Raw genomic sequence first — 21,671 nt, forward strand, 5'->3', positions numbered from 1 at the left:
TTCTTGTTACTTGTTAAATAATGGAACAGCTACCATCTGTAGCAGACGTCCTTGAAGTGACGCAGAGCCAATGGTGCCTAGGAGAAACACTGCATGAAAATTTCTTTCTTTCCATGCACAAATATAGCCGAATGCTAAGAACATCAGTGAAAGTGTTCCTAGTTCAGCCAGGGAAATGGGTGCGTTGCATGTGTTGCATTGTTAGGCAGGATTCACTTAGGGGTATGCTGGTAAATGTTTATCAATGAATTTAACTGCTTTCCGCCATCTTTCCCTGCCGCCACACTGTCCTGAGCATAAATGCCCCGGCAGATACTCTCAAGAGCATGAACAATGCAGAAAAGAGACGCAAACACCAGGTCTTATGAGGCCACGCTCACAAGTCACCATCCGGTTTCTCACTGTGATGACACACAGTTACCTTAACAGATTTGAAACCACAGAGAAGCACAGAGCCAGGAAAACTGTTGTGAACCTCACAGACAGGTAAAACAAGTGGGGAGTGATCAGCCCCAGACTGGATGTACAACTGGAAGGTCTGGAAAATGGCAGAACAATCCGCTTCCATCCCTCCAGTTTGGTTTCATTGTCCTGACAACCTCTGCTGCCATCATGGACCACGAAGAAGCAAGACGAAAACACACAGGAGGGAAAACCCTGGGATTCTATGTGCAAATAAAATGCCTCAGTGGGCGCTGGGGCTTCAGTTAGTCACTTCGAACTTCACTGCAGAGTAGCAAGTGCACCTGCAGCCATGTCCAGCCTTTGTGTTAATTGGGGGATGTTGCTTCCCTGAAGTGAACAAGGGAGACTTGACTTGGGATGACGCGCACCATCACGCTCATGGCTCACCAGCAGATGCTTGAATCAGGGCTGGGGTCCAGGGTTGGGGTCCAGTGTTGGGGTTGACACTTTCCCTTCTTTTTTTTTTTTTTTAAAGATTTATTTATTTATTTGACAGAATTAGAGAGAGATCACCCTTCTTTTTTTTTTTTTTTAAGATTTTATTTATTTATTTATTTGTAAGAGAGAGAGAGAGAGCGAGTACAGGCAGACAGAGTGGAAGGCAGAGTCAGAGGGAGAAGCAGGCTCCCTGCGGAGCAAGGAGCCCGGTGTGGGACTCGATCCCAGGACGCTGGGATCATGACCTGAGCCGAAGGCAGCTGCTTAACCAACTGAGCCACCCAGGCGTCCCGAGATCACCCTTCTGAAGTCTTAACCTACGTTAAGTCTGGAAGGAGAGGTGCCTTTCATGGTGTTAGCTTGACAATACACATTTCATGCACTGTTGTGAACTGCCCTAAAAAAAAACACAAAAAACGACCTGACTATAGTTAGCTGCATAGTGCCGTTAGGAGGCAGGCAGGAAGCAGACGACTAGAGCCCATGGCTCGCTCAGATTCATCTCAAAGTAAATTGAAGGGGGGTGGGCTTGTCAGTAACATTGTAGCAATATGTGTTTGCAAGAGGTCACTGAGTAAAAACTCCTATAAAAACTAGTTTTACTGTCACCCTGTCACACCTGTATTCCTAGAATTGAGAAGAATTAGTTTGCTGGGCTACCTCACCTGGGGAATGCTTGTAAAGAGTTCAACCACCAAAGAGGGTAGCATGGTTTCTGTGAAGGACACCAGGGCTTGACTCCCCCTTTCTAAGCAGTGCTGGAGAGTAATGTAATAATAGCCACACATGTTATTTAACTTTCTAGAAACTACATAAAAGAAGAGAGACCGTAAAAAACAAACAACCAAACAAACAAAAAACACAAAAGAACAAAAAACAAAAAAAACAAGATACAAAAAAAAGCACAATGAAATATAAAACAGCCATTATTTGTGTCTACCAGTGTCTCTGGCATAAATACTCCCACAACGGTTAGTTTTAAACTGCCAACCTGACATCTCTGAATGGAGTTAAGGAGAGAATTACGCTGTTGGCTTTCACGGACAGGCCTGAGCTGGTGGCTGTGTGACGCTGTTGGGTCCTTTCCTCAACCACATATTTCATGAGCCACACTGTGGTGCCAGATGTGCCGGTAGGCTCTGGGAGTCCCACAGTGAGCAAAACACAGATGTTCCTACTCTCTTTGATTTGTAATCTAGTGAGGAAGAGAGATGTCAGTCGAATATTCACAGGAATAAAAGATAACAAGAGGTTGTTACCTTGTCTGGGGATTGGGGAAGATGTCCCCGAGGGTTAATTGTCTGTGCTCCAGTGTGGGATACCGGATTCCAGCCAGAGGGAAGAGTAGCTTCTCATATCTGGGATTCACCCCTTCTCTCTTGGTAACCGATTCCTTGAATTAAATCCCCTGAATCTGAACTACTTAGTGTGGGTTTTCTTTTCCTGACTGGACTCTAAATGATGGACTGAGGAAATATGTCTGAAATGAATTCTGTGGATGTTTTACATGGGCTTTCTCCCCATGCAGACAAAACCCTGAGACAGGGATATGAAGGAAATCAGGAGAGCCGAGAAACAAGAAAATGGACAGAAGGAAGAGATCCAAGGGTGTGTTATCAAGTGAACTATCACGGTAAGCCTCTGGAGTTGAATTCTCCCTGGGACTCTGAAAGACTGTGTTGAAAAGTTCCCTCAGACTTACTGAAGGGGAGAGACTCTTTGGTATGTATCTAACAACTCCCAATAGCCATTTGTTGAATGCTGTTTCTGAGGGGTATAATTCCTAGCATTTTGGGCCCTGCAAGGAAAATGCAAAATATACACTCTTGTGGCAAACGAAGAGCACAGGCAGGGAGACTCAGGGATGGCATTTGGAAGTGTGGACAACTGGTCCGGAAATGGTCCTTGCCAAAGGGATATGTGAAGGGCACTGACAATGTCTGTGACAGGTAAATAAAAATTAAGTTGGTGTGTGTATAGAACCATGCATGGTAAGTGAACAGCTTTGTAGAAAATGTATTCAAGTGTGTTGAGAGTTGGCTCAAGCACTACAAGTATGCGTAAGCAACACATAATTATATACAGGGCTTCAGCAGCTACATATGTGTGGACACCACTGTAATAATTGGTGCCCTAAAGCAACATAAGTTAATATTGCTACTTGAGGGTAGTTCTTGAAATGTCCCATCTTTGAACTTTGAAAGCGTGCAGTTGGTAAATAGATGTTGAATTAATATCATCCATCAACCTCCTCACTGACATTTCCTTCTTTCCCACTAAAGCCCTTTATTTTGTCACCAGAGGACCTTCACTTTCTCTGCCTATACATTTTCACAAACTCTTCTACTTTTCTAGGATGCTTCTGCCTTCTCATTCTTCCCTCCCCCACATACACACACAGAGTCTCCGGCGAACCCCACTCATTCTTCTATACCACAGTCCAGCACCAGCTCCCCTGTGAAGCAGTCTCTGACCCTCAGGATCAGATAAGCTTAGGATTGCTACTGTACATTCTCCATGGCACTGAGGTGGTCAAGAACAAGAACTTGAGGGGCACCTGCGTGGCTCAGTGGGTTAAGCCTCTGCCTTCAACTCAGGTCATGATCTCAGGGTCCTGGGATCGAGTCCCATATTGGGCTCTCTGCTCAGCAGGGAGCCTGCTTCCCTTTCCCCCTCTGCCTGCTTCTCTGCCTACTTGTGATCTCTCTCTCTGTCAAATAAATACATGAAATCTTAAAAAAAAAAAAAGAAGAACAAGAACAAGAACTTGAAAAACAAAGTGCTCTCCCTTTTCATTGAGGCAAAATTGATAGGTCACAAAATTAACCATCTTAAAATGTACAATTTACTGGAACATTCCCAGTGTTATGCAACCATGGCCTCTATCTAGTTCCGAAACATTTTCAACACCCTAGAGGCAAACCCTGTACCCATTAAGCAATCGCCCATTCCCTTCTCCCTCCTCCAGCTCTTAGAAACCACTAACTGCTTTCCAGGTTTCTCCATGTTGTAGCATATTAGTACTTCATTTTTATGACTGAAAAATATTTCCTTGTATAGGTATACTATATTTTGTATATGTGTGTATCAGTTGATAGACATTTGGGTTATGTCTACCTTTTGGCTATTGTGACGAGGGCTGCTATGAACACTCGTGTACAAGTATTTGTTTGAAAACCTATTTTCAGTCCTTTTCGGTATCCACCTAGAAAGGCAATTTCTGTGTCACACGGTAATTCTTTTTTTTTTTTTTTTTTAAGCCCCACTGTACAGCCCATTGTTGGGCTTGAACTCACAACCCTGAGATCAAGACCTGAGCTGAGATCAAGAATCGGATGCTTAACCGACTGAGCCACCCAGGTGCCCCTAGGTCTTGACCTTTTTTAAGAAGTGACCTACAATGGGCTGGACTATAAATAAAACTTCCGGCAAGAAGGAAACATTAGGGGTTACTACCATAAAATCCAATAATGAAAACCTGAAAAAAAAAATGCAGGTAAAAGACCTTATGCTGGGATGCCTGGGTGGCTCAGTTGGTTAAGCATCTGCCTCCGGCTCAGGTCATGATCTCAGGGCCCTGAGATGGAGCCTGCTGCGCCCCCTGTTTGTGCACGCTCTCTCTCACTCTCTCTCTCTCTCTCTCTCTCTCTGACAAATAAATAAATAAATATATTAAAAAAACAAAACAAAACTTGTTTTTAAAAAAACCCTTATGCTCCTCTTTGTGCTTGTTGATAAAGAGGTATTAAGAGACATCATATCAACTTCGATCTCTCTGATTTTTATAGCTCAGGCTGATATTCAGGTACTTGGGATATGTCAGAACCCTATTCTGTCACACATTGAATCAGTCAACATGCTCAAAAGAGGGCCGTTTACTGAAGCGTGCCTTTTAAGTGTTCACATCTTTGCACCAAAATGGATGCCACCAGGTACGAAAACAACTCAGCGAGGAGTTTTTTATGTGAGAGCAATACCGATGGGAAAATACCACTCCCTTTGATTCCGGCACCCAGGTCTTCCTTGGAGCCACAGCTTATTTATGGAAGTTGAAGGCTAGCATTTTCATCTTTAATATTTGATTGTCAGACTCTCAGCCTGGCATACAAAAATATCTGAGCTCACATTCCCCACTCTGCCCCCCAACGGGCTATTTGTTCTTCAGTGTAAGTTTATTTGCCTTAGGAGATGTTCTCTTTGGCCGACTTAGCACTATTAGACTGCAGAACGCCTCAAAGCATAAAAGCATAAATGGTGTTTATTGAGATTGACAGTCTTTGGGGAGCGGGCTTTCATGCTGGTTTGACGGAGTCGAGTATCTCCACCATGACAGTTATCCCAACACAATTATTTGGTCAGAGAGAGGCTTCATGCTGTTCACCAGTGTGGTGAAGACCATGAAAGAACTTCTCAGAATGGAGAAAGATACTGACATTTCAACCGGTACTCTAAGCTGGACTTTGACTGTTGTGGCCATTTGTCTGTTTTCTTCCAGCAACCCTCTCTCCTTTTTACCACCCAAAGTATCCAGTTTTCCTTTAGAGAACCAAGACTCCATACTTGCTGCCATGAGGTTTAGGTATGACGGAGCTCATCCTTTTGGGGATGGGCTCCCAGAGCATTCCAATAAGTGTATTGCTTTCCTTCGACTATAGTGATTGAATTGAGAAGGGCCAGGTAAATAAAGCATGGTGATTCTACCCCAGGTGCCTGGAGAAGTTGTCTCCTTCTTCCCTGGAAGCCACCAGAGGACTTTCTTTTGGCTGGAGAGAGTAAAGTATGAGGATGTATGGCCTGGAACTTCAGCAACTATTGTTGAATGAGGAGGTGAGCCATTTTGGCCATAAGGCCAACACACAGAGGAGGGCCAACACACAGAAGTACATCCCTCATGACTCCACAGACTCCGGATTTCACAGTAGCTGGAGCCAAAACTACTCCTGTTTTAAGATAAGTGAATCATTCAATGGGTCCATTTTTCTTCAACTAAGTTGGGTTGAGTCTCCTGTTGTTTCCAATCCAAGATGACTAGTTAATGTACTATTTCTAATTTACCATATTTTTCTCACCATAAACTTATGCAGTAAGTATTATTGTACTTGTTTTAGTGCTGAAGACACCAACTCTCATAGAAAGAATCTCAGTGACGGTGTAGCTGGGAGATAAACTTAAGTTGTTTAAAACACATATTGTCAACATCTGTGCCAGCATTTCCTAAAATATGGCCTAGGCACCCCTGAGCAGTTTCCCCAAGAATCTTGCTAGGTATTTGAAAACTCAGAACCGTTTTCATTATATTACTGAGATATTGTTTATCTTTTCTACTCTCATTCTCTCGTGAGAGTACAGTGGAATTTTCCAGAGGCATCTTGACTTGTGATGACATCATTTTTCTGATGGCTGATGGAATAAGTGCTTCTGTGTTCTAGTGTTTTCTGGAATGTTCTAAGGCAAGCTCTTGCGGGTTCTCACTATCAGAGTGAAAAGGGGTCTTGAGACTAAAAAGTTTGAGAACCCGTGCTCTAAGCTATACCATATGGTTCAAAGTGCTCAGCATTCTTAGAGATACTTTTTATCTAACACAGATAATTTTTACAAATATTTTACACAAATCACATGTCATCTCCTTACTGTCTCATGAAAAGTGGAACGAGTCTTCCATTAGATATTAGCGAGAATTTATCATTTTCTTTGGTGTAGAATTATTTTTTCTATGACATTCCAGAATTTTTGAGTTTTGGAGAATAGAGGGCCCTTTCTGAATTTCTTCTCAAATTCTAATTTTAAACTACTGTCATGGGGGAGATGAACTGTGAGAGACTGTGGACTCTGAAAAACAATCTTGAGGGTTTTGGGTGATCGGGGTGGGAGGTTGGGTGAGCCTGATGGTGGATGTTATGGAAGGCATGTACTGCATGGAGCACTGGGTGTGGTGCATAAACAATGAATTCTGGAACACTGAAAAGAAATTTAAAAAATAAATAAAAATTAAAAACTACTGTCATGGTTGTAATAAAAATTTCAGTGATTCAAAATGGGAGTACATCCAAGTATGTACATTAAGCCTGGGGATAGGCATTTTTTGGCAGAGACTTCTGAAACAATAATAAAATCAATGAAAATTCTGTACTTTTATTAGGACCATCCTCTGACAATCCTAAACAACATCAGTGATCCCCGACCTGGATATAAAATCATTTCCTTCGGTTCTCCTGTTAGATAACTTAAAATAATGGTAATAATACTATTTGTACAGCATTTCTGTCTCAACATTTAGATAGAACATTCTTTGTTCATCACAGACCCACCCTCCTCCAGGGGCCTCAAGACACTCTTGATAGGCTGACTCACTGTAGCCCAAAATTCAGTGGGAACAGCAGATCACAAGATATTCAGGACTGAAATCAATGTCAAGTGTACAGAAGCAAGTTGTAGAGAATGCTTTAGTATTTCCCTTTACCCACTGGTTGGCTCAGTTGGTTAAGCATCTGACTCTTGAATTCAGCTCAGGTCGTGATCTTGGAATCATGAGATGGAGTCCCACATCGTGGGGTTCTGTGCTCAGTGGGGAGTCAGCTTGAGATTCTCTCTCACCCTCATCCTCTGCCCCTCCCCCCACTCATATTTTCTAAACCAATCAATCAGTTAATCAATCTTTTAAAAAAAAAATCACTTCCTCAGAGGCCCTCTCTGACCAACAGATATCTTTGTTACTCTGTTTCTTCATCTCCTCTACTTTTACTTCATAGCACTTACCACCATTTGTACTTGTGCTTGCTTTTTATCTCCCTGTTGGACTGTAAATTCCTGAGGTTGGTCACCATATCCATTTTATTCTTCAGCCTCACAGATCCCCAGTGTCACCTCTGGAACATGGTAGCTGCTTAATACTTATTTTGTGAGTGAACAGATAAATGAGTGAATAAATGCTCCACTCTTTAAGGAGTACAAAACTCGATCCAAAACCTTATGATGAAGAGACCCATTATAATTCTCAAAAACAATCTCCAAAGAGAAAATCAAGGAAACTAGTGATTTGGACTAATTCTGTCAAAAGACAATTGAATGACAAGACGTCAGTCTTACGTTGGCTCCTTTGGCAAGGCCAACATAGGAGTTCAGGCTGTTGATTCTGTTTATGAGGAGTTCAAAACCAGGAAAGCCTACTACCCAGTGAGAGAAGTTAAAGTGTTGGTTATGTCTTGAGGAGGGGCATGAGGAGCTTTCTGTGGGGCTGGAAATGTTCCTTATTTTCATCTGGACAGTGTTTATACACATGTAGACATATTTAAATATCCATCGAGCCATACAATTAGAATTTAGACATACCCCTGCATGTATATCCTACCTCAATTTAAAAAAACCAAAAACCTTTAGCTAACTTGAGAAGATCAGACCAAAAATGGAAGCTGGACTGAATTGATGCCATAGCTTTCTTCTTCTTCTTTTTTTTAATAAAGATTTTATTTATTTATTTGATAGAGATCACAAGTAGACAGAGAGGCATGCAGAGAGAAAGAGAGGTGGAAGCAGGCTCCCCGTTGAGCAGAGAGCCTGATGTGGGGCTCAATCCCAGGACCCTGAGACCATGACCTGAGCTGAAGGCACTGAACCACCCGGGTGTCCCTATAACTTTCAATAGTACCAGGATGCACTTCAGTTTATCAAACTTCAACGAAAAACCATGTCATCAACTACATCTCTGAAAGGAGATATGCATGTCATATGCATGACATAATTTAGATACATACACTTTGGGAAAAACATATGCACACACATTCATACACACATTATGGGTATATGTGCCATATATGTATGTGCCTGTTATGTGAATATATACACCTGTGTATATACACATATGTTTATAGGTATACATGGATCCACACACACACACACACACACACATATACATAACATGCCTACATACATTTTTAGGAACATACAGAGTCAAACCAAGATATAGTGGACAATAAGAACTCTGCTATGAAATAATGCAGTGTTCACTCTTGAAATCATTTTCTTTGTCAAAGGGCAGGAATTGATGTCATAACTTTGAGCTTGTATTGTTTCCAAAAGAAAGAAACAATACAATTCACTGGCATACTCAATTGCTTCCAAACGAGGCTCCCCTCTGACTGACAAGTGGCTCACAAATTTATCTTTTTACATGGAAATTATGTTGCACTTAATTTTTCTCAGGGCCAAAGCTATAAATAGAAAACAGGTCATTGTATCATGACAATAAATTATTATTATTTATGCACATTGAAGATGAGAGAGTGACTTGCCTTCATAAATTACCTTTTCTCCATGATTCATTGAATTCTTCCCGACCCATGAATAATGAGTTCCCCAATTTCCTACAAAGAATTGGAGAAATGAAGACAAATTGAGGGTGGGAGGAGACTGGAGAAAAATAATTGAATTAAGAATTTACATTTTTACATAGCAAGTGTATGGAGAATGTTCGCTGGCAGTCTGTAGCAAGTCCATGCTGCATAATTTGAAAAACAGCAGCCTGATGCCTCTTTATTCCCCTTGACAAGTGTAAATGCTGTGATTCTGACAATGGCACTGAATACTTTTTTGAGCCTGCTTGTTCCATTAAGAAAGCCTCCTCTACAAAGCTCATATGTTAGTAGCATGTGTAATCTGATCTGCTTTCGTACAATCCCAGGAAAAGCCTGTTTTGCCTGTCACAGGCTCTGTTTGCTCCCGACTTCCAAATAAGCATTTAAAAATGGTGTTTTCATTAAAATCCTGGACTCTGTCAGTACAACGTTCTCCAATACAAAAAGTCCGTGAATGAGAATAGTCCCTGAGTTTATTATATAACGTCATGGGGAGAAGCAGGAATATTGACCATTTTTCTTAAACTACATACAGATAAATTCTTTAAAATGTGAGGTGCTAGAGTCATCCTTTGTCTCCTCTAGAGAATGAGAAAGAGGGAAGATAAGCATTGAGAGAAGAGAAATGAGTAACACTATTATAAAATAATCTCACCATTTTATTATGTCAATAAATTCTCACAGTGTCGTGATCACTTCTATGTAGAAGGACCGCAATGTGATAAAAACAAAACAAAACAAAAATGAGGTTTCTTTCACTTTTAAAAAGGTACTACTGGACCCATTAGAGACAGAATTTTAATTTTTCCCCACAAAAGGAAAACAATAAATGCAGCGAAACTGAGACCCTTGTTTAATTTTTTTAAGAGGTTTTTTTTCTTGTTCTGCTTTCATCTTTGCATTTCAGATTCTACTAACATGACATTCGTCATTGTTTGGGTAAGTGCTCAGTTAAAGTTTTCCCCCTGTGGCTTCAGATTTAGAAAAGCATCTGATCAGCAGCCTTGGTTATGCACTCACACAGCTTGTCATTAAAATAATATGAAGAGGTGGCACAAGGTGAAAAAGCTGAAAAATAGCCCAAATTAGCATAGATGGTCATCTAAGCCACTATCTCATATAAATTCGCCCTTACCTAATAATGCCTTATATAGTCTGTGAAAGACCTTTATCTGTCAGAATTCTCCAAAATACCAGACCAGCCTTTTTTTTGTGAACTAAGCTATGTACCACCCCCACGCCCCCCTACAGGTGTTCTTTTGCAAATAGACATCTTGGTGGTATTCCTTCCATTCATTCTAGCTCCCTCTCTACCCCAGCAAGGTCTCTCTGGTTCACATTGACTAAGAGACCAAAGTTCCCCGAGATCGAATGGACAGGAAGCTGAGATGAATGATAGGAGAAGACATAGGAAATGCTTACCTGGTACTAGCTGAGAATTGTAGTTTTTCATTTATTTCATGAAACACTTGGGAGTGGTAATAGGCTAAGGTCACATCAGGATGCCAGCGAGGCACTTGCTGCAGACATTGAGAATGGGATTCGAAGCTGTACCCATGAATCTCTTTTCCCAGGTTATCTCTTTGTCCTTTTATCAAGGCTGTTTGCATAAAATAAGAGCCTCTATTAAGACAACTACTCCTACGTTGGAGTGTCCGGCTGGCTCAGTTGGTAGAGCAAATGACTCTTTTTTTTTTTTAAAGATTTTATTTTTTATTATTTATTTGACAGAGAGAAATCACAAGCAGACGGAGAGGCAGGCAGAGAGAGAGAGAGGGAAGCAGGCTCCCTGCTGAGCAGAGAGCCCGATATGGGACTCGATCCCAGGACCCTGAGATCATGACTAAAGCCGAAGGTAGCGGCTTAACCCACTGAGCCACCCAGGCACCCCAGAGCAAATGACTCTTGATCTCACAGTTGTGAGTTCAAGCCCCAAGATGGGTGTAGAGATTACTTACAAATACAATCTTGGGAAAAAAAAAATACACTCATGTTTATAGCATATCCAACCCGGAGGACAAGTATGGATTTAGTGGCCATCCTTACATCCTACTGATGAGCAAACAACAGATCAGATGGACTCTGTCATTCTTCTAAACAAAAACCAAACAAACCCTAGAAATGTATGAAAAATATAGCAGGAAAGTGAAAGGAACCATTAATTTGAAGATTCAGAAGAACTAGCCTCTGAGAATGACTTACTACAAAAACAGGTGAAAAAATGAGAAAACCAGTGTCCTTAGTATTGCCACAAGAAGGCTGCCACAAAGAAATCATCTTGAAATGAAAATAAAATGGAATACAATGAAAAATGAGATTAATGTGCTAAGGAGGGATAATGAGAAAATCAAAATTGCAACGGCAGAATGAAAAACTTCAGTGAGGATCAAAATGGAGACAGATGGTCACTCCTGAAAATTAAATCACTCTGGTGGAAGATGAATTTAAGACACTCTTCCATTTTCAATAGCAAAGGACAAAGACAATAAGATAATTCAGTGGATCTCAAATGGATACTATACTTAATCACTAACAGGTATTTCTGAGGAAAGAGCCAGACTCTTGAACAGAAGCAATCCTGAATAGAGACACCTGGGTGGCTCATTTAGTTGAGTACCTGACTCTTGATTTAGGCTCAGATCACTATCTCAGGATCCTATGATTGAACCTGGCATTGGGCTCAGCCCTGGATGTGGCACCTGCTTAACATTTTCACTTTTCCTCTTCCTCTGCCCCTCCCCCTACTCTCTCCCTCTCTTAAAAAAAAAGTTGGGGTGCCTGGGTAGCTCAGTTGGTTAAGTGTCTGCCTTTGGCACTGGTCATGATCCCCAAGGTCCTGGGGTTGAGTCCTAAATGGGGCTCCCTGCTCATCAGGGAGACGGCTTGTCTGTCTACCCCTCCCCTTGCTCATGCTTGCACTCTTTCTCTCACAAATAATAAAGTTTTAAGTAATTTAGGAAAAAAAATTAAAAATAAGTAATGCTGAATAAATTTAATGGAGTACACCTTCTATAGCTGAAACAAAATAATCAATACCAAACCTCATGTAATCAGCTCTGAAAGGGGTTTCCTCTGTCTAAGTTAATCAGTGAAAAATTTAGACTGTCCTGGAAGACTTTTGAGTTGCAAAAGAGTTGAGTTGAGATGTGTATATAAATATACACATCTTGGGAGGGCCTAGAAAGGTAGAGGGGCAAGGTGAGGCTTGTGGTGGGGAGAGGCCAAGTACAGGTTAAAAAAAATTGAATTGAACATCAGACATCTCTTTAACAGGAAATGGGAATGTCCGTAGTGTTTTATGGGCAAAATATTTTAATACAAAATTGGCCTTAAAGAAGTAACATGTATCGTTATTAATCGTTTCTTCAAATTGTCTTTGGGACCCAAGAAATATGTACATGAAATGCTGTTTTACAGAAGTGCTCAACCCTCACCTGAAGACAGGGGATGAGGAAAAGGGTGAAGCAGAGAAGGCCTTAGACTTTTTGAAGATATCAACCAACAAAAGACAAAACCATAAGCTGCAGAATAAAGTATGTGTGTTTATTTGAGGTATTAGGGGTTGCAATCCAGGAAGCATAGATTCTACTGAAATCGAAAGCGTGCTCTGGAGAGACAAAAAGGTGGTTAGAGCTTTTAAAGAGGAAAGAGGGAATGTACATAAATTATTTTGCATGAAATGTGACTGGTACTAGACTAGCTAACCCATGGGTGGTTGGTTGCTAGGGCGAGTAGTAGGTGGAAGGTTCATTTATGTCCATTCCCACAGGCACCAGATGCCTTGGCTCTTAGCTGAGCTCAGAAAGAATTCTGAAAATTTGGGAAGGAAGACATGCATGAGCCCGACCTCCTTAATGCCCTCCTGGCTCCATCTGAAATAGCCCTCGTAGCAATGCTTCCTTCATTTTATTCTGTGTTGTCAAAGAGAAGAACCTTTCTTTTCCTAACAGTTCTGTGATGACTAATTGAAGGTGTCAACTTGAATAGGATAAGGGATGCCCAGAGAGCTGGTAAAACATTATTTCTGGGTGTGTCTTTAAGGGAGGTTCAGGAAGAAATGAGCGTTTGAATAATTGAACCCAGTAACAATGACTCTCCCAAACGTGAGTGGGTATCATCCAACCTGTTGAGGGCCCAAATAGAACAAAAAAGTGGAGAAATGGTGAATTCCCTCCACCAGAGCTAAGACATCCATCTTCTCCTGGACTCCTGGTTCCCACCCTTTGGGACTTGGTCTCATTAGCTTGCAAAGGAACTTCTCAGCCTCCACAATTGCATGCAGTTATTCCTGTAATACATCTCATATAGACCCATGTATCCTATGTGCTCTGCGTCTCTAAAGAACTCTGAATCATACAAGTTCAATGGCCTGTGTGATACAGAAGCAGGAGGAGAAGAGTTCTCTCTTGTGTTAGGCAAATGCCAAAGCACTTTGGGTACCTTTCCACCTGCTACCTTTGTCCTTTCAGCAAAGACCTGAAACTTTCTATTTTCATACTCTCTAATTTTTGAAAAAAGATTTTGGATAATTTATAGCTTTTTCCTTAACTATTTCACAGAAGGTAACTGTGAAGGCTTCTAACCTTAGAATTTTCTACATATGAAGATTTTTAGTCACTAATTTGATTTCTTTATATAGGTCTGTTCACATTTTCTGTTTCTTCTCAAGTCGGTTATGATCACTTGTAACTTTCAAAAAATTCACCGATTTCTCCTGGTAAAAGTTTTATACAGAGTTTTATGTAATATTCTCAGATAGCCTTTTAATCTTTGCAGAGTTGGTATTATGGTCCTTCTTTCATTTCTTGATCATTTTGGTCTTTTCTCTTCATCTCTTTGTTAGTGACTAATGGTTTATCAATGTTGTTGATCTTTCTAAAATGCAAACTTTTGGTTTCGTTGAATCTCTCTATTGTTTTTCTGTTTTCCGTCTCATTGATTTCTGCTCAGCCTTTTATTTTTTTCTGTTTCTTAAGATGGAAGCTTCTTGACTGACACCTTTTTAAAATCTGCTCTTTTACCAGTATTTGTTGCTATAAATTTCTAAGTTTTGCCTTATCTGTACCCACAAGTTTTGATACTTTATACTTTCATTTTCATTCAGTGAATAAGATTTTCTACATGAGTTATTTAAAGCTATATTGTTTAATTTCTAAATATTTGGAGACGACTCAATTTTTTTTCTGTGGTTGAGTTCTAATGTAATCATTTTGTAGTCAGAGAATATACTTTGAATGATTTAAAACATTTAAAATTTATTGAAACTGTCTCAGTGTTTAGCTTATGGTCTATGTTAGAGAATGTTCCATGTGCACTTGAAAAGAATGTGTAGTCTATTTTCATTGGGTGAAGTATTCTATAAATGTCAGTTAGGTCAAGGGCTTAAAAGTGTTTAGATCTTCATTATTCTAGATTTTCTCTCTTATTCTATTAATAATGTACAATGGTATACTGAAATCGCCAACAATAATTTTCAAATTTTTGGTTTCTCCTTTCAATTCTGTCAGTTTTTGCTCCATGTATTTTGGGTCTCTTTTGTCAGGTACCTATAATATCTTCATGATATATTGACCATTTTATGATTTTTATGATTATTAAATCTCTTTTTATCTCTAGCAATATTTCTTGTCTTAAAGTCTATTTTGTCTGATATTAATCTTATCATGCCAGCTCTCTTATGGTTACTATTTGCATTCAGTGTTACAATTATTGCTTTATTCAATCCTATATTATTTAAGAAATTAAGAGTAGAAGAGAGAAAAATACATCCATATAGTCTTTTATTTTTACTATTTCTTAGGCTCTTTTTTCCTATTCAAGGATCTGAGTAACTGCCTGAAGATATTTCCATGTAGCCTGGAGCACTGCCTTTAGTAGATCTTGTAAGGCAAGCCTTTAGCAGTGAATTTTCTCTGCCTTTGTTTACCTGAACATGTTTCTGTTTTGCCTTCATTGTTCAAGAATAATTTTGATAGATATGAAATTCTTAGTTGATAATCGTTTCCTTTTAGCAGTTTGAGGCCTTCTGGCCTCCATTGTTCCTGATAAGTAGTCAGTCCTTAGTTGGTTTAATAATGTGTAATGAGTCCTTTTAATCTTGTTGCTTTCAAGACCTTTTCTTTGTCTTTCAATAATTTGCCTCTTATGTGTCTGGATGAGAAATCCTAGGTTTATCTAATTAGAGTTCACTGAAACTCTTGGATCTGTAGATGAAATAGTTTTCATCAAATGTGAGAAGTTCTAGGCCATTATTTCTTCAAATGTCTTTTCTGCTCCTTTTTCTTTCTCTCTCTCTCTCTGGGATGCCATTTTACATGCGTTAATACACTTGATGTTGTCCCACAGAGCTCGGAGGCTTTCACTTCCTTCAGTCTTTTTACTCTGTATTCCAGAGTGAATCAGTCCTCTTGATTTATAAGCAAGTTCACTTATTCTTTCTTCTGCCATCTCAGTTCTGCTAGAACGTCCATCTGGTGAGTTTTTCATTAGGGTTATTGTGTTTTTCAACTTTAAAATTCCCGTTTGTTTCCTTTTCCTTTCCTTTCTTTTTTTTCCAAGTAGACTATACACCCAATGTGGGGCTCAAACTCAGGTACCTGATATCAAGAGTCACATGATCTACTGATTGAGCCAGCCAGACACCCCTCCATTTGTTTCTTTTTTAATAGATTCTGTTCCTTTGTTGATATTCCCTATTGTTGAGTCGTGGTCGTCAAGTTTTCCTCTGTTCTTTAAACATGGCATCTTTCCATTATTTGAACACACTTGTAATAGTTTCTTTGAGATCTTTCTATTAATCCAACACCTAAACCCAAGAAGAGACAGTTTCTACTGACTTCTTTTCATCTTGAATATGGATTAATCTCTCTTGTTTTTCCAGCTCTCATAATTTTTTTGTTAAAAACTGGATATTCTAGATAATTTATTATAGCAACATTGGATTGTAAGTTCCCCTTTTTTGTTGATGGTTTTTACTTGTTTCTATTTGTTTGTTATTGTTTTAAGTCATTTGCCTGTACTAAATCTATAGAATTAGTCACCCCACATGGTGCAACCTCTGCTGGATTTTTCTCTGTTTACTTTCATTTTTTATAGTATGTCTTCGTTGCCTAGGGATCAACCAGTGGTTGATCAGTGATTGTCCATGAGTTTCTTCAGCTCAGAAGGCTTCTACCCTCTGCTGGTGGATCTATGCTTGGTTTGAGGAATGCATTCAAAATTTAGGCAGTTTTCAATTCTTTGTAGCATTTACTTTCCATGAACTCTCTCAATTCTCCATTGTGTATGAGCGTAGGCTCCCAGACAGCCAGGGATCTGTGGAATGGTTATTAAGCCTTCCAATGGCTAATTCATATGCCTGTTAAAGTTCTTGATAGTCCATCCGTCTGTCATTTCCCGCCCCCTACCCTCCCCCTCCATTGCAACTGAAATTCTGGGCTCAGAGAGCTCTAGCCCTTTCCATTTCACCCCAGTGGCAAACTTTCTACTCTCTGCTCTAAATCAAATTAGCCTCCTCTTCCTGCAACAAGGCTGCTAGTTTTCATGGTCAGTCCCATCTGATAGAACTGGCATTCTGGCCAATTTGGGGTGGGGTGTGGGAGTAGCCACAGGCAAGAAAGCCACAGACTCCTACTGTTCATACCCGAAGATCAGCAGTTTTTCATGAATATGTGCTTTTCAATGTGTTGTTTCCTTTTGGTCCATTTCCAGAACCCTGAAATGACTGTTTTTGACAATTTTGTCTAGTTTTATGGTTTCTTTTGTTGTTTTTGTTGAGAGAGGATTTATTGACCTCCTTGCCGTCTCAGAGCCAGAATCTACACCCCCCTCCATGTCCATATGTTTTCTGTCTTTTTCTTTTAGGCTACTCTAGCCATAGCTTGCTAGAGCAGGTTCTATGACACAGACACCTCTTTCTAGGGCAGATGCTTTTGTTGTTTCCTGGGAAGATTCTGACTTGAAAACATTTTATTATCTCTTGCTGATTCCCAAGAGGTTATCGTGTAAGATCTGCATCTTCTCCAACCCGTTCCATTTGCCCTTTCCTGCTTGCCCTGCACAAGCAAATACCTACAAACCCTGAAACAGGATAGAGTGATGGAACATGGTTGAGAGCTTTCTTAAGCAAGATTATATAAAGGATTGTTTTTTAAAATCACACAGCACTCAGCAAAAAGCCATAGTACATCCTCTTTCACTAGTCATTTCTATTTTCATCAAAGTTCCACTCTGAGAGACTGCAGAGGGACATTCTGCCCTCACCTTATCTCTAAATAATGCTGAATACTCTTCTCAAGGTTCTCTCTATGCATCCCCCAATATCCACCAGATACAATTTCTTCCTTCCCTTAGTTATACAGACTAACTTCCCTTTTCCTTGTGAAAACTTGACTCAATTTCTAAACCTAGATTTCAAAGGCTTGCAGTTGGTTTCATTCAAGCATCTGCCATGTACTGTTGGATCTCTCTCTGTAGAGATTTTGTACCACAAGATCAGGAGATGAAAATATCTTCAAATGTTAAGCTCTTTCTATAATCACTTTCTTCCACCAACTTCTTACTTTGTTCAGAAGCTCAAGGTTATTTGACCTGGACACTTTCATCTACCTGTCAGCTTGTGACTAACAACTATCCCTTATGCTTCCCTTGGGTCCCAAAGAGAGAAAAGTGGGTCTCTACAGCAATATTCATAGCCCCCACTAAAGTACAGGTTAGTGTTATTTTGGTTTCATTTAACTTAATGTACCTCTGGATACTTCAGACAAAGATTGATTTGGCCAAGAAAGTTTTAAAAAAGAAAAAGCAAGACCTAGTAAGGAGGTAGAACATGTGGTTCTTTCCTCTGGGATGGTGCCATAAAATGATAGCACCAGAAATAAGAAGTCTCTGCTCAAGTTTCAGAACTTCAGAAGAAACAATCTGATTGGCTAGCTTGTTTCAGAGGGCCCTCCATAGACCAATCACAGTGGAGTGAGATGAAGTTGGGGTCTGTTGTAGGAAGAAAGGGGAGCAAAGGTGCTGATTAGATAAAAGCTATAGGAAAGGACTGGACCTAGAGAGTCTTGTGCTAAGTGAAATAAGCCAGGCAGAGAAAGACAAATACCATACGATTCCACTTATATGTGGAATCTAAAACACAAAACAAACGAACAAAGAAAAACAGAAATAGACTCGTAAAAACAAAACACAAACTGGTGATTGCCAGAGGTGAGGAGGATGGAGGGGAGGGCAAAATAGAGAAGATTAAGAGGTACAAACTTCCGGTTCTAAGTAAATCATGGGGATGAAAAGTGTGGCATAGGGAATAGAGTCAATGATATTATGATGACATACAGTAATTATACTTACATGGTGAGCATTGCATAATATACAGAATTCTTGAATTGCAACATTGTGCACCTGAAACTAATATAACATTGTATATCCACTGTATTTCAATAATAAAAGTAAAAAAAAAAAAAAAAAACAAAAAACAGAGTAGAACCACATTGATACTGACAAACTCTTCCCTCTTGACTTTTCCTCAGCTGTTTCTTATTTGTTTATCCGGTAAAGACAATTTCCCTAATTTTATAAGCTTTACTTCTCATCTCCCCCCCCCTTTTTTTTTTAAGATTTTATTTATTTATTCATTTGACAGAGATCACAAGTAGGCAGAGAGGCAGGCAGAGAGAAAGGGGGGAAGCAGGCTCCCTGCTGAGCAGAGAGCTTAATGCTGGGACCCTGAGACCATGACCTGAGCTGAAGGCAGAGGCTTTAACCCACTGAGCCACCCAGGCGCCCCTCCCTTCTTTTCATCAGAATTTTCTGTTAAACCACCCATGCAGGTTCTCAGGCAGCTATCTCCTCTCTAAAGAGAGCTTGCTTCTATTGTTCGCCTTCACCTTCTTTGCTCTCTCAAACCCTGTCTCATTACCAGAAAGCCTTCCCTGCCCCCCTATTGACACAAGTCAAAAACTTCTAAAACACCATTTAGCTTCAGCAACATTATTGAATACATCAAATGCTGTCTATTTGAATTTTATTGACTTTAAGCTTCTTAATTTTGCTTATTTCCTTTTTTTTTTTTTTTTTAACATGGGTCTTAAACTCATGACCCTGAGATCAAGACTGGAACTGAGATCAAGAGTTGGATGTTTCATCAATTGAGCCACCCAGGCACTCCTCTTATTTGCTTATTTGTTGTTGTTTTATGGTTACTTAAGAATAATGAGGAGTTTATAATATGCTTTTAGGTTTGTACATATTTAAATAGTATTATGGTAAAAATAATTCATATCCACCCTGGGAGTCTGAGAGAACAATTAAAAAAAAGGGGGGGGGGTCTTAAGTTTTAGGAAATGTAGGTCTATGACAGCAATTTATTACTTAATCACAGTATTTGCTGGTGGGGATTTAAACCTCACCTAGTGATAGTCCCCATAAAAGCACTGTAAATTCTTCAAATGTAGGGAAAATGAGGTCTCTATTTCTTTGTGTATCTACTTCCAAATACCCAGTAACATCTCAAAGCTAGATTTTATTAGTGAACACATGGAAGCTTTGATTTTGAAGAGCTGTCTGAAATTTTTTTATAGTTTATAGGTTAGAACTAATTGAGTGCTAATAACTCTTATTCAGGGGCACCTAGGTGGCTCAGTGGGTTAAAGCCTCTCAGCTCAGGTCATGGTCTCGGGGTCCTGGGATTGAGCCCCGCATCGGGCTCTCTGCTCAGTGGGGAGCCTGCTTCCTCCTCTATCTCTGCCTTCTTGTGATCTCTGTCTGTCAAATAAATAAATAAAATCTTTAAAAAAAAATAACTCTTACTCAGTGCCAGAAATTGTACTAGTTCTTTAGAATATCTCAGTTTTCTCAATAAACTAACAGAATAAGATCTGATGGATAACTATTTTACAGATGAGAAAACTGAGGCTCAGAGAGATTAAATAAATTGCCTAGGGCCATATATCTAGGAAATACTAGAGCTAAGACTGCATAGGAAATGATTGTAGAGAACTCAGAGTAAGACTCTTACAGCATAATTTTCATGATAATTTAAAACTCTTTCTGTGGTAAGATTTATATTTAATTCAGTTCTTAGTTTGTAAAAATATTGATAAATTTCTTTTTCTCACTGAATATTTGAAAAATTGTATAAAAACAGTCAGTGTATATATAGTCATGGGTGCATTTCCCATTAATACACATTTATACTCTTACTACCAGCATTGAGTAATTTATTCTCATTTAGTCAAACAACTTTGTTTAACTTTGCACTTGATAAGAGGATATTTTAATAGTTCAGACTGTATTTCGTAATATAGGAAATGCCATGCCAACACATCATTAACAGCACATTTCTGCCCATTGACTTTCCATCTAGAACAAGGAAATATGCATTGTGGTGAGTACTGTACAGAGAATCAATGTTGCTAATATTTCAACCAGTGAGTAGCTATATAAACTTTGAAACAAAATCTTAGTATAAATGAAATAGCCATATCTCAGCTCAATCTTTGCCTGATAATTGCTACATTTATCAATTTTTAGACACATATACATTATAAAAAATCATTTCCAAGACTTTAATGCCAGGACTTTAACTCTGAATGACTTTGTTTCACATTCTTTTTTTTTTTTTAAAGATTTTATTTATTTATTTGACAGACAGAGATCACAAGTAGGCAGAGAGGCAGGCAGAGAGAGAGAGGAAGGGAAGCAGGCTCCCGGCTGATCAGAGAGCCCGACGCAGGGCTCAATCCCAGGACCCTGGGATCTTGATCTGAGCCAAAGGCAGAGGCTTGAACCCACTGAGCCATCCAGGCACCACCTACTTTTGCTAATTTTTTAAGAGAAAGCCCAAGAGTTAGAGTGGCCCTTATTCTAAGGAATAAATATTTAAAGAGAGGGATTGACTTTCCATGTTGTAAGGAAAATAATCCAAAATTCTTATCATGATCTAGAAGTTCCTACTTACTCTAGACCAGCCTAAGTAGCACCATTTGCCTCTCCTTGACAACCTGTGTAAAAAATGCTGTTTCCTCTGCCTGAAGCACTCTACCATTCCCTGACTGTCCTGTGTTATCCCTATTCATTCCTCAGATCCCAAGTGAAGTGTTACTCCCTCAAAGAAACCCTCCCCAGCTAAGTCAGGACCCCTGAACTCTTATTGGTAGCATTTATGAATAGAAAAGTGTATTTATTTTGAGAGCAGACACTTTGTCTGACAGAAAAAAAAGAACAGATCTTCTCTCAAGTCTACCTGGAGAAGGAGAGAAAGAAAGGGAAAGAAACACAGAGACTGAGAAGGGGAGGAGAGAGGAAGACAGAAAATTATGATATAGTTTGCAGGAGAAGCAGAGACAAATGATGGGCCTCAGAGAGAAAAAGGAGAAAGCATAGCTACTAGGGATCTTACACATTTACCAATTTTTGTGT

General features: G+C 39.6%; 1 pseudogene; it reads left to right on the top strand.

Annotated features, from left to right (window-relative positions):
- Window positions 1-275: 275 nt before the first annotated feature.
- LOC123391277 lies at window positions 276-711 on the top strand (annotated as a pseudogene).
- Window positions 712-21,671: the final 20,960 nt, after the last annotated feature.

This window comes from Mustela putorius, unplaced genomic scaffold (assembly GCF_011764305.1).
Source record: "Mustela putorius furo isolate JIRA1106 unplaced genomic scaffold, ASM1176430v1.1 tig00000095_pilon_pilon_pilon, whole genome shotgun sequence".
In the NCBI taxonomy this organism is placed as follows: domain Eukaryota; kingdom Metazoa; phylum Chordata; class Mammalia; order Carnivora; family Mustelidae; genus Mustela; species Mustela putorius.